The sequence below is a fragment of the Neofelis nebulosa genome, chromosome 10 (genome assembly GCF_028018385.1).
Source record: "Neofelis nebulosa isolate mNeoNeb1 chromosome 10, mNeoNeb1.pri, whole genome shotgun sequence".
In the NCBI taxonomy this organism is placed as follows: domain Eukaryota; kingdom Metazoa; phylum Chordata; class Mammalia; order Carnivora; family Felidae; genus Neofelis; species Neofelis nebulosa.
Genome location: NC_080791.1, coordinates 10179702 through 10195114, shown reverse-complemented (window position 1 = coordinate 10195114; position 15413 = coordinate 10179702). Strand labels below are relative to the sequence as shown.

Below are 15413 nucleotides of genomic sequence, written 5' to 3'. Positions count from 1 at the left end.
GCCTTACCAATAATATAAAGTTGAGTAACACATTTTGTAGGTTATATACATCATATACTGTATTCTCTCTCACACACACACACAAAAAATAAACAAGAGAAAAGAAAATGTTATGAATAAAATCATGAGGAAGAGAAAATACATATACAGTCCTGTGTTTATCAAAAAGAAACAAAAATCAGGGCGCCTGGGTGGCGCAGTCGGTTAAGCGTCTGACTTCAGCCAGGTCACGATCTCACGGTCCGTGAGTTCGAGCCCCGCGTCAGGCTCTGGGCTGATGGCTCGGAGCCTGGAGCCTGTTTCCGATTCTGTGTCTCCCTCTCTCTCTGCCCCTCCCCCGTTCATGCTCTGTCTCTCTCTGTCCCAAAAATAAATAAATAACGTTGAAAAAAAAAAAAAATCTGTGTATGAGTAGAGCCACACAGTTCAAACCCATGCTGTTCAAGGGTCAACTGTACAGCATCACCAGCCCCTAGGAGTGAAAAGGATGTCCTTGGAATGTCCTCTGCTGGCTACTCTGACCTTTGGCCCCTGTGACCCTGGGCTCTGTAGTTCAGAAGCCTATATATGTAAGTCAAGTCCTTCCACAGACCCACACCAGCCCTCCTTTCCTCTTGTCTTCACATCATCCTTCAAGAGAGCTCAAGTGCTTCCTGCACATTTCCTGGGCCTTTTCCCTGCTCTCCTGTCTGAAATTCTCTTCCTCTTTTCCACATGTCCAAATCTTACACTAGCCTCAAGGTCCAGATAAAATGCCTCCTCTTCTCTTCCCCCAAGGACCCCTAGAAATATCTTCCCCTTTATCTCAAAGCCCACTATCTCTTCTTTGCTTATGGTGAAGCAAAGGATTAGCTTCGTAAGGACAGGTCTGATTCATCATAGGTCTTTCCTCCTACCGACCCACTATCTGGACAGAGCATGCCTCGGGCTAATCAATACTGATTGAGTGATGTGGGCTGCATCAGGGAGCCTTAACAACTAATCAGTAAGGGGTCTAATCAATAAGGGGTGAGAAGGAGGAGGTGTAGAGAATGTCATCCAGGATTCTGGGTCTGCTCTTTTCTATGGCACAATATGGGAGGAGAACCGGGTTTGGGAAGGAAGACAGTAATTCCGTTTTAGGCACAAGGAGCTGAAAGTGCCTGTAGGACATCCACGTGAGAATGAATAGCACCCAGGAGAAGCGTGTAGGCTGGAAACAATCCAAAGGATGTCCAGTGACATCGTTGTTTCCACTTGAGAAAAAAAATGAAATTTGGAGAAGGAACTTGGTCAAACTTGACTGGTAGGAAAAAGTAGATTGCAGTAATGAATTCTGTCTGATAGTATACTGCCTGGGGAGAGGAAAGGAGGCACAAGTCTCTCACTGGGAGATCCAAGAAGGGATTTGGAAGATGCAGGATTCTACTGGGGGCACCAATGGTTTGGGGGAACAGTCAGGCCTACAGCAGCCCCTCTCTTGAGCCCCATGTCCTCAAAGACAGACTAGTGTAGTTTAAAAAGCCCTGGCTCAGGAAATGTGAAATCCGTCGCGACATGCCTCAGTTTCCTCTACTGTAAAATGAAGTTAAACAAAAAACTGCTAGGTCTCTTATAATTCTAACATAGATGGGATCAGTAATTCATCTCTTTGACTCTAATTTTTTTTAATGTTTATTTATTTTTCAGAGAGAGCAGAGGAGGGAGAGAGAGATGGAGGGGACAGGTGGAAGGTCTGAAGCAGGCTCCGTGCTGGCAGCTGAGAGCCCGGTGCGGGGCTCCAACTCACTAACCCTGACATCATGATCTGAGCTGCAGTCAGACACTTAACCGACTGAGCCCCCCAGGAGCCCCTCTTTAATTCTAATGTTTTAAATACAAGGTTACGACCATATCTTTTCTAAGTACTTTGCTTCCAATTATAATATTAATATAATTCCCATAGTGTTCATTGTAGAAAATTTGGGAAAAGGGCAAAGCCTAAAGAAGGAGCAAAAAATCACTACAATATCACCAGCTGGAGACAACACTGCTAACATTTCACTATAACTTCTACTGGTTTTCCTTTTACTGTACAAATACACTTTTTTTTTTTTTTTACAAAAATTGAGTAATAATATCCATCACGAACTGAGCACCTGATCAATACGCAGGCTAAGACCAAGTGTTCCACATCCATATCACCAATCCTCATGGCAACCTTATAGGGCAGAGAGCAATGTCCCCCTTTTACAGAAAAGAAGCTAAAGCCCAAAGAGGTCAAGTGACCTGCTGGAGACCATATAGCTAGAAAAAACACAAAATTCCTACCACACTAGCTTTCTGACCTGGATTTTTTGTAATTTTTTTTTTTTTTACTTAATTCTGCTTTAACATGTTCTCATTTCATTTTTCAAATACTTTTCTACCACATTATTATAAGTTGCTTCAAGGCACTAATCACACAGTCCCCCATTGGTTAGCATCTAAGATGTTTTCAGCATTCACTCTCAGGAACAATGCTGTGATTATCTTCTTTGCCCTCAGCAGTAATTATTTCCTTAGGGTAAATTCAGAGAGGCTGAACACCTAGATGGAAGGAGATCTGCCTTCTTAAAGCTATTGACAAATAGTGTCAGGTTGCCTTCCCCCAAAAAGCTGAACAATTGTTCTCCCTTTAATCATGTATAAAAGTTCAGTCTACCTGCAACCTCATTAATGTGGAAAATTATCTTAGTTCTATTAATCTCTGCTGATGTAATACATGAAATTTCTTATCAGTGAAGTTGAACTTCTAATGTCATTGACAATTTCATGATTCATTTTATTTTATATTATTTTATTTTATTGTTTATTTATTCTGAGAGAGAGAGAGAGTGTGTGTGTGTATGTGTGAGCAAGGGAGGGGCAGAGAGAGAGGGAGAGGGAGAGAATCCCAAGCAGTCTCTGCACCATCAGCACAGAGCCCAACATGGGGCTCGATCTCACAAACTGTGAGATCATGACCTGATCCAAAATCAGGAGTTGGATGCTCAACCAGCCTGAACCACCCAGGCACCCTTCATGACTCATTTTAACAAGTATTTACTATATAAATCCTTGGGAGATGGGAGGGAAGTGAAAGAAGGGGAGAAAAGACAGGAAAAATTAATTTTACTCACTTAACAAAAACCACGCACCTAACATACACAGAGCACGTGGTATGCCCTACAGGTATTAAAATGAAGAAGAGTGAACAGATATTGAACAGATACTGATGCAGAGTATCACGGGAGACACAAAAGGAAGGTACAGTATTTGCCCTCTGAGACTTTGCAATCCAGTTGTGGAGGGAGCAAACCAACACCCAAAATGTTTGGATTTAATTCCTCCCTCCCCTGTTCTTTCTTGGGACTGCCTCCCCACATCCACTATGGCTTTTTGGGCCAGTCTTAAACTATTGTGAGTTGTCCACAAGCCTTATTTCCTGGATCACCTGAGAGCCCCAGAGGGCAGGGATGGTGTATTATTACTCATATGCTCGTCACGTCTTGTCGGTGAATGATTTCATACTTCCTTCACAATTATCCAGTGTTGTAAAACAGTGGCCGGCCGCCAAGTCCTCTACGCACTGCCCACCCCTACCCCCATATTAGTCCACTGCATGCCTGACAGCGTCAGAAACACAGAAACCCACATACAAGCTTATAGGACTATATATTAAATTTAAATGAATGGTATTAACTTATTGGTTTGATTAAATAAACCACCTCACTACCTTCAACGGTCAGAATCCTAGGCTTTCCATCTGCCAGTTCGTTCACATGGCTGAACATGCAGGGAGGTTCAAGCATTTGAGGTTTGTTTGTTTTTCACTTTCTCATGCCTTACCGATGTTCACATGCCCTTCCTGCCCTTCCGGGACCCCGCAAACCTCATGATCATCTCCTACCACCCCACCTGAGGGTCTGGCTCAGGAAACCGGCCCCCCACATGGAGGCAGAACAAGACTCATTTCATACACTTGCCTTCTCTTTTCCACTCCCACAGGCTATCCCATTCCTAGGCCCTCTGGGCCCTCTTCCCCTTGGTTCCACTTGCTACAGGTGCACATGAAGCCCATGCTGGGTCTCCCTTCTCTTTTCTCTAAGGCACATCTCACAATACCACCATGTCCCTGAGTTTCCCCTTTACTGTGCACTGATGCATTTTATCTGCATTGCCCAAACATCTAAGGCCGGCTCAGCTAAATAAACATTCACTTCATGGAATGAATTTTAATTCTGATTCAAATTTCAGGAGTGTTTCAGATTAGTGAGGGTTTGGAGGGTTGGAGAGAGATGGCCGCCATAGTGGGGCTGGGATGGACCTGGAGTGTAAGACTCAGGTGACTAGGTGGCCAGGGTCCTTGGTCCCCCTGCACCTCTCTTTCCTTTTCCCCTCCACCCACTTCTGAGGAGCCTTGGGCAATAGAGAGAAAAGGTGTAGATTGAAGGAAGTAGAGGGGGCCTTCAGCACTGGCCTCTGCCCATCATCCACACACTGGCCTCCAGGACAATGCTGGCCCTTGGACGCACGGCAAGGCCCTGGCAGACAGGAAAGACTGAGAGGTTTGTGGAAGAGGAAAGGAGGAGATGAGAGAAAAAAGGGGGTTCCCAGAAGTGTGACTGAGGTACTAGAAGGGAAAAGTGAAGCCATATTTGCCCCCCCCCCATCCCACGTGTACTAGCACGGGTATTGGCCAATAATAAAGACCACTAAGGTGCTGTGCCTTCATGCCCTCCCAGAGGTCACCAATAGAACCAAGGGGTCGCAGTGTGTATGACAACCATTGACCAGACAGGCCCTGTATTAGGTGTCATACCTATGAGTCGTCACTGAATGCCAGTAGGCACTCTGCACCCAAGACCACCAAGACTCCCAGTTAGGGTTTTCAAACTTGAAGGTACTTAAGAATCACTTTGGGGCTGAGAAAAAAGACAGGAACATGCATTTTAATAAGTATCCTGTGACATGATGCAGATGTCCACAGACCACAGTGGTCTATTGAGATGGGATCATTGTGGAGCTCCAGCCTGGCCCCAGGAATCACCGGTCTCTTTGGATCCTTGGAATCACCAGTCTATTAATGCCTCAGAGGCAGCTGACCCAGTCACTGTCCCCAGTGAAAGTCCCCCCAGTCACCCCTCCTCCTCAGGACACCTCAGTGCTCCTCCACCCTTCCTCTCCCTGTCTCTCTCTTTCCCTCTCTCAGCAATATTTCCTGTGTGTCATTCAAAGCCCCCAAAGCCTAATAAACTCTCCTACATTTTTTACCTTTTTCCTGTGACCTTACCCTGTGATCTCAGAAGAAATCCAACTTTGCTGAGGACACCACTCCCCAGGGTCACCACTAGCCTCTATGGCACCTTGGGCAAATTAGAAAGAAGTGGCCTTTCTGGGGATGGAGGTCACATTGGTTAAAAGTTACCCTCCAGGACCCAAAGTGTGGTGAAAGCTCAGATTTCAGCCCCATCCCTCCTCAGACCTAGCACAAACTACACCAAGTCCAGCCTGAATGCTTCCTTGTGACGTTCCATGGAGATTGGTCAACATCCCACTCCCCAATGGCATCAAGATCAAGAACGGAGTTGCTGTCTTAACTCCCCAGTGCCATTTCCAAACCTTTACTCTTCCTCTTCCTATAAAAGTCCCTGCCATTTTGAGACTTGGCCCCATGGTTATATCGGCTTCCAATCTCATCAGTGAAGGCTGAGATTTTTCATCTCTCCCTACCACCTTGCTGGATGTCCATAATTTGCCGAACACAGTAGTCTCACAGCTCACGAACCTCCTCATCTTCATTCCCTTCAGATTCCCCACATCCAGGAACCTTGTCAGAATTGCCCCTCATTGGAAATCTTAAATTCCAACAGTCCAGCCCCAAACAGCAATCCATTTCCTGTGTGGCTCTTGCCTACCCCTCAGCATCACAGAGACCCCGGATACCCTGAGTCCTTTATTTGCTGCCTGCTCAGCCTAGACCACATAGGTGACCACCTGAACCATTCTCTCACAAGCATCTACCCTCAATCTCATTTTTCTGGAAAAAAAATCCAACCCTAAAGAATCCCATGATCTGCCTTCTACCCTCCCTTGCCCAGGCCAAGTGCTGCTGAAGAAAAGCACACAACTCTACAACAGCACCATGGTCTCCAAACTCAACTGGGTTGTGAGCGCTGCAGATCAAGGATACTTTAACATGTGCTTTATAGACTATCTCTCCCACCGTCAGGAACCGTTCCAATCTCTAGAGCCCCCTTCAAATCTCTCCCACCCAACCCCAAAGGCCGTCGTTCTTGACAGACAACATCTCTTCTTATATTTTTTTATGTTTATTTATTTATTTATTTTGAGAGAGAGAATAAGTGGGGAAGGGCAGAGAGAGAGGGAGAAGGAGAGAGAGAATCCCAAGCAGCCTCCACACTGTCAGCACAGAGCCTGATGTGGGGCTCAGTCCCACAAACTGTGAGATCATGACCTGAGCTAAAATCAAGAGTTGGATGCTCAACCCACTGAGCCACTCAGGCACCACACGTCTCTTCATATCTTTATGAGATTATTGAAGCCATAAAATGAGAGCTGCCTGAACTTTCCAGTCCCCACTATGCTCTGATCAATCTCTGTGCTCCTCCTTTTCCTTATCTACAGTCTCCCAGGATGAGGGTTCTTCTCCTTGCCCTAGGCCAGCCCTCCATCTATGTTCCCCACCCTTAGAAACTGTACTCTTCAGTTTCTCCCCTTAGCTTGCAACCTCCCCACCCTTCTCTAGGGTTTCCTGCCTCTTAGCCTATAAATATGTTCCACTTTTGCAACATTTAAAAACAAACAAAAACCTTCCTTCCGCTGGGTCTCCTGGCCCCATCTTATCTCCCTCCTTCCTTCTCTACTAAAACCTATACTTGCTCTCCCCACCATCTCCCTTCCCCTCCCAACTCAGTCCATTGCAGCCTCAGATCCTCTATTCACTGCCCCTTAGTAAAAAGTCAATACCTTCCCATGGTCAAATTCACTGGATAATTTCTATACTTTTCTTACTGTTGCATTTGACCCTAGTGCTTACTCTTTCTTGAAACTGTCTACTCCCCTGTGACTGCAATGCCACTCTCTCTCTGTCAGCGTGGGTCTTCACCTTGGATTCCTCTTCCACCCACCATTTAATCATTGGGATTCCCTGCCAATCAGTCCTTAAACTACTGCTTTTCACATTCCACACAGTGCACCTGGACAAAAGCTTCCATTGTTGGGATTTCCCTATCACCGATACCCTGATAACTCGCAAGTCTCTACCCTAGCTGGGGTTTTATTCCTGAACGTCAGGTTTATCAATACAACTGCATGCTAGACATCACCACTGAGATACTCCACAGGCATCTCCAAGGAGACATAACTCACCATCTCCACCCTTGCCCCAAAACTGCTCCTTCTGTGATCCCCATTTTAGTCAACGGTACCGTCATCCTCCCATCCAGTAAAGCCAGACACCTGGAGTCACCCTAACTCCACCCTCTCCCCGGCAATCTATCTCTAAAATCTGCCCTTTATATTGCCTTAATATTTAAACTCTGTCCCCTCCCTTCTACGGCCTCCACTTCATGATTATTTTGTGATAGCTCATCATCACTCACCTGGACTATTACAACAGCCTCCTAGTTGGACTGATTCCAGATTTTTCAATCTCACATTCACTCCCCACATAATCACTAAAATGACTGATCTAAACTCAGACCTGGTCATGTCACCCTCCTGCTTGAAAACCCCGTTGCCTATATGATAGAGTCTTAAATTTTTGACATGACCTCTAAGGCCTCAGTGATTTTGGCCTCTGTTCATTCTTCAGCATCAGCCAAAACACTTCTTGTCTCAAACATTATGTTTCAGTAATGCCCTGCTCTCATCACACTGTTTCCTACCCCCACACTTCTCTCATCCAATAACACCCACCCCCAACTGACCTGCATCCTTCAAAATAGCTTGTCCCCCATTTTCTCCATAAAGCACTCTTGCCTTTCCCTTGTATTCCTAAGACATCCTATGCTTAGCTCTTGGCATTTGTCCACTGTTTTGAGGAGGGCACCTGTTGGGATGAGCACTGGGTGTTGTATAGAAACCAAATTGACAATAAATTCATATTTAAAAAAAGAAATTATTTGTTTATGGGCCTACCTCCCAACATTAAACGAAATTCAAAAATAAGGATCAAGTAACTGGGTATTGGTCTCTGTGCCCCCTCCTCCAGCTCCCAGTGCTAAGCACATCGCCTGACACATAGACTCACACAATAATTATTGAATTGATTGCCACAGTAGGGCAATGAGGCAGCTATTACAAATGAAGAAGCAAGTTACACACTAGTAGTTGGGGGAGCAGTAATTTAAACCAACTCTAAGGCCTCTGCTCTTTGAAACACAACCTGGGGGTCGCCAGGGTGGCTCAGTCGGTTGAGCGTCCAACTCTTAATTTCAGCTCAGGTCATGATCTCACAGTTCGAAATCTGCACTGTCAGTGCAGAGCCTGCTTGGGATTCTCTGTCTCCCTCTCTCTCTGCCCCTTTATCAATAAATAAACTTAAATATTTTTTAATTTAAAAGATATAAATAGAAAGAAAGAAAGCAAGAAAGAAAGGAGGAAGGGAGGGAGGGAAAGAGGGAGGAAGGAAGGAAGAAACATAACTTGGAAAATGTAACCTAAGCACAGAAATGGAAATGAGAATGATATATCAGTGCACCACCTAAGGGTGATGGTGTATACCAGCAATCTAAGGAAATGAAGGTGGGCAAGATTTGGGGGATCAGAAGAATATGGGCTTAAAGTCCTAGCATTGCTAGTTCCAAGCAGAGTCCTGATATTATAAACTTCTGGCAGTGCCAGGACTGAGCTGCCCACTAGATTCTACATGCTGGGCCCGAGGTAGCTAATGCTCCCACAAATACTCACAACCATGCTTAGCAACCATTTTCTCTGTCCCCTCTTGGAAATAAGCCCCTCTCTCGGAAACAAGCCTCCAGGAAGTTCCTGGCATAGATCGAGACATGGAATATCCAAAGGATGTTAGAAGATAAATAAATAGGGATCTGTGTTGAAAAGAGCTGCCATGTCCCTCACCCCTCCTGGGAGGCCCCTATTCTCAGCCACCCACCCTCCAACAGCCTTTCCTACAACCTGAAACAGAACGCAGCCAACGAAAGGAGTCAAGATAGACACAAGACAAGACAAGGAAAGCCCAGGTCTGGGAACCCATGAAATCACACAACAGCAAAAGAAGAGGCTGTTAGATCCAGCTAATGGCCCCATGCCTGCACATATCAAACATGGCCGTCCCCACACACCTCCCTCTGGAACTCCTAGTCTAGAAGATATATGGCCCTGGATGAGGAAGGAACAAGGACATAAGGTTGCAATGATATCAGTGAAAGAAAACTAAAAATACCATCCTGTGTTGACAAAAGGAAAAGGGAGCAAGGGTGTGTGTAACAAAGGATAAGGATAGGGTGCCCTTCTCTGGTAAACCCCATGTCAAACAAAGGTGAAGAGGCAGAAATGACCTCATCAGCAGAGAATCTGAGAATCTGCCAAGTGTCCATGGCAAGAACACCCCCAGTTCTCTGTCCTCACCCTAATCTCTGGAGGGCCAAGCCAACCTATCCTCTCCCCTAAAGGATTGTGGGAACAAGGGAGCTCACTTCCTGACTGGGGAAGGAAGCTAGGGCAGCCTCAGCTCTAAAACATAGTTCTCATTTACCAATGAAGAGATTCACACACCTGCTCCCTACTCTGCTGCTCCTCTGTGGACTGAGATAAAGGCCTTCAGTTTACAAAGTTTCACAAGAGAAAAGAATTTGTTACTCCTCCTTTCTGCCTTCCCCTTAGCCAACCAAGCCCAGCTCCATCGCCAATCAGCTGTGACAGACGGCTCATTACCAGCTGGACAGGCCATGTCCTGGAGCCCTGACTCACCTTTCATTGCTCAAGGATGGGGTGAAGCCTGCGATCCTTGGAATTCCCCTCTGGAGGAGGTATGAGCAGCTCCCAGGCACCACCTCAGTGGAATGTCTCTAATAAATAACAAGAAAAATAAGAATTTAATGAGTGCTCTCTCCACGCCAGACATTGCACCTTACACATATCATCTCATTAAAAGCTCCCCAAAAACCTTATGAATAGGTACTACCATTATCCCCATTTTACAAACCAGAGAATAGAGCAGTTCAATATATTGGTTCAAGGTCACATGGATAGCCAATGGAGAAGTAGGTACACAACACAGACCTTTTCTTCCCGACTTGAGATATCCTGCTCTTACCCACCCATGCAGAAGGGGCCATCTTCCCTGCTGCTGTGCGTATCTCCTTCTCCTTGTATGGACTGTGAATTTTCCCTTTTGATAGAAGCTCAAATTCCCAGATCTCTCTCGGTTTTCCATAGGTGTGGAAGCTTCCTGAAGTTAGAAATCATTTTTAATGTTCCTTTGGAAGTGATACCAAGAACATAAATCAAAGGTTTCAGAACACCATGGATGTTTAATAAATAGCATTTACTTGTTATTATTTTTTTTTTTTTTTTTTTTAATTTTTTTTTTCAACGTTTTTTTTTTTTTATTTATTTTTGGGACAGAGAGAGACAGAGCATGAACGGGGGAGGGGCAGAGAGAGGGAGACACAGAATCGGAAACAGGCTCCAGGCTCTGAGCCATCAGCCCAGAGCCTGACGCGGGGCTCGAACTCACGGACCGCGAGATCGTGACCTGGCTGAAGTCGGACGCTTAACCGACTGCGCCACCCAGGCGCCCCTGCTTGTTATTATTAAAACCATTAATACTCCACATATCTGGTAATTTCCGTTCCTCTAAAGCAAGGTTTCACAACCTCAGCACTATTGACATTTGGGGCTGGATATCTCCTTGTGGTGGGAGCTGTCTGGTGCACTACAGGATGTGTTATATCACCTCTCACTTCTACTCACTAGATGTCAGGAGCAATCCCACCACCACCAGCTGTGACAACCAAAAATGCCTCCAGACACGACCAAATGCCCCTGGGCAGCAAAATCACCCCCAGTTGAGAAACACTGCTCTAGACTAAGCAAATAAAAATGATAGTACAGAGGCACCTGGGTGGCTCAGTCGGTTAAGCAGTGGACTTTGGCTCTGGTCATGATCCCATGGTTTGTAAGTTCAAGCTCCACGTCAGGCTCTCTGCTGTCAGCACAGAGCTTGCTTCAAGTCCTTTGTCCCCCTCTCTCTCTCTGCCCCTCACTTGCTCATTGTCTCCCTTCCTCTCTCTCTCTCTCTCTGTCTTAAAATAAATTTAAAAACAAACTTAAAAAAATTTTTTTTAATGATAATACTTATTCCCTCAGAGTAAAACAGTGAGAAAGTTTATTTCTACCTACAATGAAACAGCACCCTTAATAATCCTAGTTAATAAATATGAGAGTTCCTGGGAATTACTTACAAAATAAAAGCACCAAGCACCAATTTCAGAAGATCAAGGTAATGTTCCTGTTATACCTGAACCAAATCCCTTTCTGCTTATAGAATCTTTCATAGTAAATGTCATACACTGGAGGGAATCCACAACCAAAAAAAAAAAAAAAAAAAAAAGGCCTGGGTTCAAATCCCTGCTCATAGTCCCAAACAAATATTTTTATATCTTAGCTCCTTTACGTATCAGCTTCTGGTCAACTGCCAGGTCTTAGTTGCTGTAAAATGAAAGTAAGGTTTCCCTGCTCAGGATTCTGGTGAGAATTAAATACAACAGCTAGAAAGCAACTCTATCACAAAGTTCTGCTTAAGAGGGCTCAAAAACAGTCACTTCTTTCTCTGCTCCCACTTGTCACCAGGCTCTTGAGAGCCTGATGTCTGATTTGTTTTCTCCACAACATCTAGCAGAGCAGTTCTCAACCCCGGCCACCTGACAAGAACTACAGAGCTTTTGAAATGCAGATGTCTGGCCCTACTGTGCACCAACTAGATTATAATCTCTGGCTTGAGAATATATATTGTGAGGATCCAAAAATGTACTCATAGAAAAGGTAATATGCATCACCTCTTACATAATTGTGTTGATGCCAAAAAATAAAATAGTGATAATATTTATATCAGTTCTTAAAATATGATATATTAATCATTAATAATCAATACATTACAAATAATTTAAATAAATCAGTACATCTCCAAATGGCATCTATTGTATTCTCAGGATCCACAAGTGTCATTAGAATTTTTAGATTTTATGTTTCAATTTCAATGATCACTTAAAAATAACCTTTACCCATATTATTTTAAAAATCTTTGAAGTGATAATTCTCAATTGAAAGATGCTCATTGGGGCGCCTGGGTGGCTCAGTTGATTGAGCATCTGACTTTGGCTCAGGTCATCATCTCATGGTTCATGGGTTTAGGTCATGATCTCATGGTTCGTGCATTCAAGCCCCACGTCAGGCTCTTTGCTGGCAGCTTGGAGCCTGGAGCATGCTTTGGATTTTGTGTCTTCCTCTCTCTTTCTGACCCTCCCCTGCTTGTGCTCTGTCTCCCTCTGTCTCTCAAAAATAAAAAAACGTTAAAAAAAAAAAAAAGATGTTCATTGAACAAGACTTTAATTTCTTTTTTTTAAGTTTATTTTGAGAAAGAGACAGGGAGAGTGAGGGGGGAGGGGCAGAGAGTGAGGAGAGAGGATCCCATCAGACTCTGTGCTACAGGCGGGGCTCCAACCAATGAACCACGAGACCATGACCTGAGCCGAAACCAAGAGTCAGACACTCAACCAACCGAGCCACCCAGGTGCCCCAAGACTTTAATTTCTTAAGACAGTGCTTCTCAAAGTTTCAGGAAACAGCTACAGAGAACTCTGAAATTAACATATTAACAAATTACTTAAGTGACAAAATTGCATTTGTACACAAGGCTGGAAATAGAGTCTGTTATCAGGAGAGCCATTTGCTTTGTTTTTAGAAAAATAAGATGCTATAGTATACAGTTATGATATTTAAATGCTAATACATAGTATCAAATCAATACCAGAAGAAAAAAGAAATCACAGTTCATGATTAATGGCAGAAGTCAGTAGCATCTAAGGGAATTAAATGTATTAAAGGGTGCTCCCGTGACTCAACTAATGGAATGATGTTGAAAAGGGAAAGTTATGGGCTGGATTCAGGGCTGCGTGTCAGTAGCCTTGCTCTGTGCTACATCAGCACATCAACAACTCCACAGAGGCAGAGGCTTGTCTTCGCTCCGTGCCAACAACAGGACCACATCTGTAGAGACGTCCAGCAAACATTTCTGAAATAACGAACCCCACCTTCCTCTTATTATCGTGTTCTTTCTACCCTTATTTTCCCTATATCTTTTATTCCTTACTTATTAAACCTTGTATTTCCGTAAGTTACCTTAAATCCTACAGGAACAAAGTAGGATATGAGAAAATCAACACACTTGTAAAGAACTGGATGTAAGGGGATTCCCGTGAGTAGCATGTTTCCTTGACTTTGCCTCTGGAGAGCTGCCTCTACCACATTCTGTCAGATCTCCACACTGGCCCACCCCCCATCCTTGAGAGTTGGGTTCATGGCCCACTGATGAAACTGGCCTGTATGTTTTCACTATTGAACTGTCCAGTTATGCAGTCACAACAACACATTTGAATTTCTTGGTAAAATGCTGTGCCCTCCAGAGATGTGCCAAAGTGTAGCACAGAAGAACTAAGGAAAGCCATTTCTCTCCAGGGGTAACGGACCTGGGCGCCCTGCAGTGTACTTCCTCCCAGGCGCACAGACAGCCTTGTCTTTCCAGGCAGGAACTCCCGCTGGGTGGCCAGAGAAAGGGGGCATCCAAACCTGTTTCCTCCCTCTGCTGGGGATCCCTTTTCTACTTCCTCTTCTGTTTGGGGATTTGGAAGCACTGAGCCCTAACTTCTCTTCTTGTCTTATTTCACTTCCTCACCCACCAACCCACTCTTCGACCAGACACCAAGTGCCCCCAATGCTTCTTTTTCTGCCTAAAAATGAATGAAACCAACTTCTGATTTTGGGGTGACTACATATGTTAATGTTAGAAACAGGAGCTTAAAAGTTTCAACTTCCCTGTGAGCACTCAGTAATGTACAGAATTGCTGAATCTTTATATTGTATACCTGAAACTAATATAACATTGCATGTTAATTACACTTCAATTCAAGAAAGGAAAAAGAAAATACCTCCTGGCAACATTTAAAAGTTAATGGTAAACTGACATAACCATTATGGGAAACAATAAGGAGGAAAAAACATTAAAAATACAGCTGCCATATGATCTAGCAGTCCCACTTCTGGGTATATATCCACAGGAAATAAAATCACTTTCTCTAGGAGATATTTGCACTCCGTGTTCATTATTCATAGTCACCAAGACATGGAAACAACAAAAGTGTCTGTTGACAGATGAACGGATAAAGAAATTGTGAAATATATACATATATATATATATGAATTATACACACACACACACACACACACACACACACACACTGAAATACTATTCAGGCTTTACAAAAGAAGGAAATCCTACCATCTGTGGCATGAATAAAACTGGAGGACGTAATGCTAAATGAAATAAGCCACCCACAGAAAAACAAATACTGCATGATGTCACTTATATGTGGAACCTAAAAATAAAAATTAAATTAATAGTAGCACAGATTAGAATGGTGCTTTCCAGGGTCTCAAAATTAAAGGAAGATGGCGTCAAAGGGCATAAACTTTGAACTGTGATTAAGTTCTGGAAACCTAATATAGAGAACAGGGGGGAAAAAAAGGATTCAATCTCCCACTTATTGAGAAGGCCGTCTTTGAACACTTCCTGAAACAACTTTCCAGCTCCTACTTAAATGCCAACAATCCCTGCTTCTTGCCACAATAACACAAGGCATTTCTAGATGTTACTATACAAAGTAAATCATCATAGATCCCCAGTCTCCAGACTCTGGACTTCAGGGACCTAGAAAAGATGCCAATTGTTCATTTTGCCAAATAAGGACATTAAAAAAAAAAGAAGAAGAAAAGATGAAAGAGGAGGCTCTCCTACCTACAAGCTACAATGACCATAATTTCACAACCGGAAAGACATTTTTATAAGAAAATATCAGAAAGCTGTAATGCTCGAATAAAAGGCAAGCCCTTAAGTTAAATAAATTTTTACATTCTCTTTCAAAATCTCATCATTTTGTTCTCATTCCTCTTATTCCACAAAGACAAACTGCTGGCAGCCTGGAGTCTGACCACAATTGACTGTAAGGCAGGAGTTATTTTCCCCTAAAGCTGTATGACCTTGAGCAGTTTACTCAATGCCCAGCAACCCTAGTCCACTGACCAAAGATGCAAATGAGGCAATGTGGGTAAAGCACTGTGCCAAACCAACTATGCTCCTGACACACAATTTAGGCTTATATGAAGCCAAAGTT

General features: G+C 43.9%; 1 protein-coding gene across 1 annotated transcript in view; it reads right to left on the bottom strand.

Moving 5' to 3' along the window:
- The window catches only part of PTS (6-pyruvoyltetrahydropterin synthase), a 67657-nt gene that overhangs the window by 16376 nt on the left and 35868 nt on the right, over positions 1–15413 (bottom strand). Inside the window, exons 7-8 of the transcript XR_009250205.1 lie at positions 10284–10414; positions 9934–10031 (exon numbers count right to left, since the gene is read on the bottom strand). The gene's annotated coding sequence lies outside the window, so the exon portion shown is untranslated. The remainder of the gene's footprint in view (positions 1–9933; positions 10032–10283; positions 10415–15413) is intronic.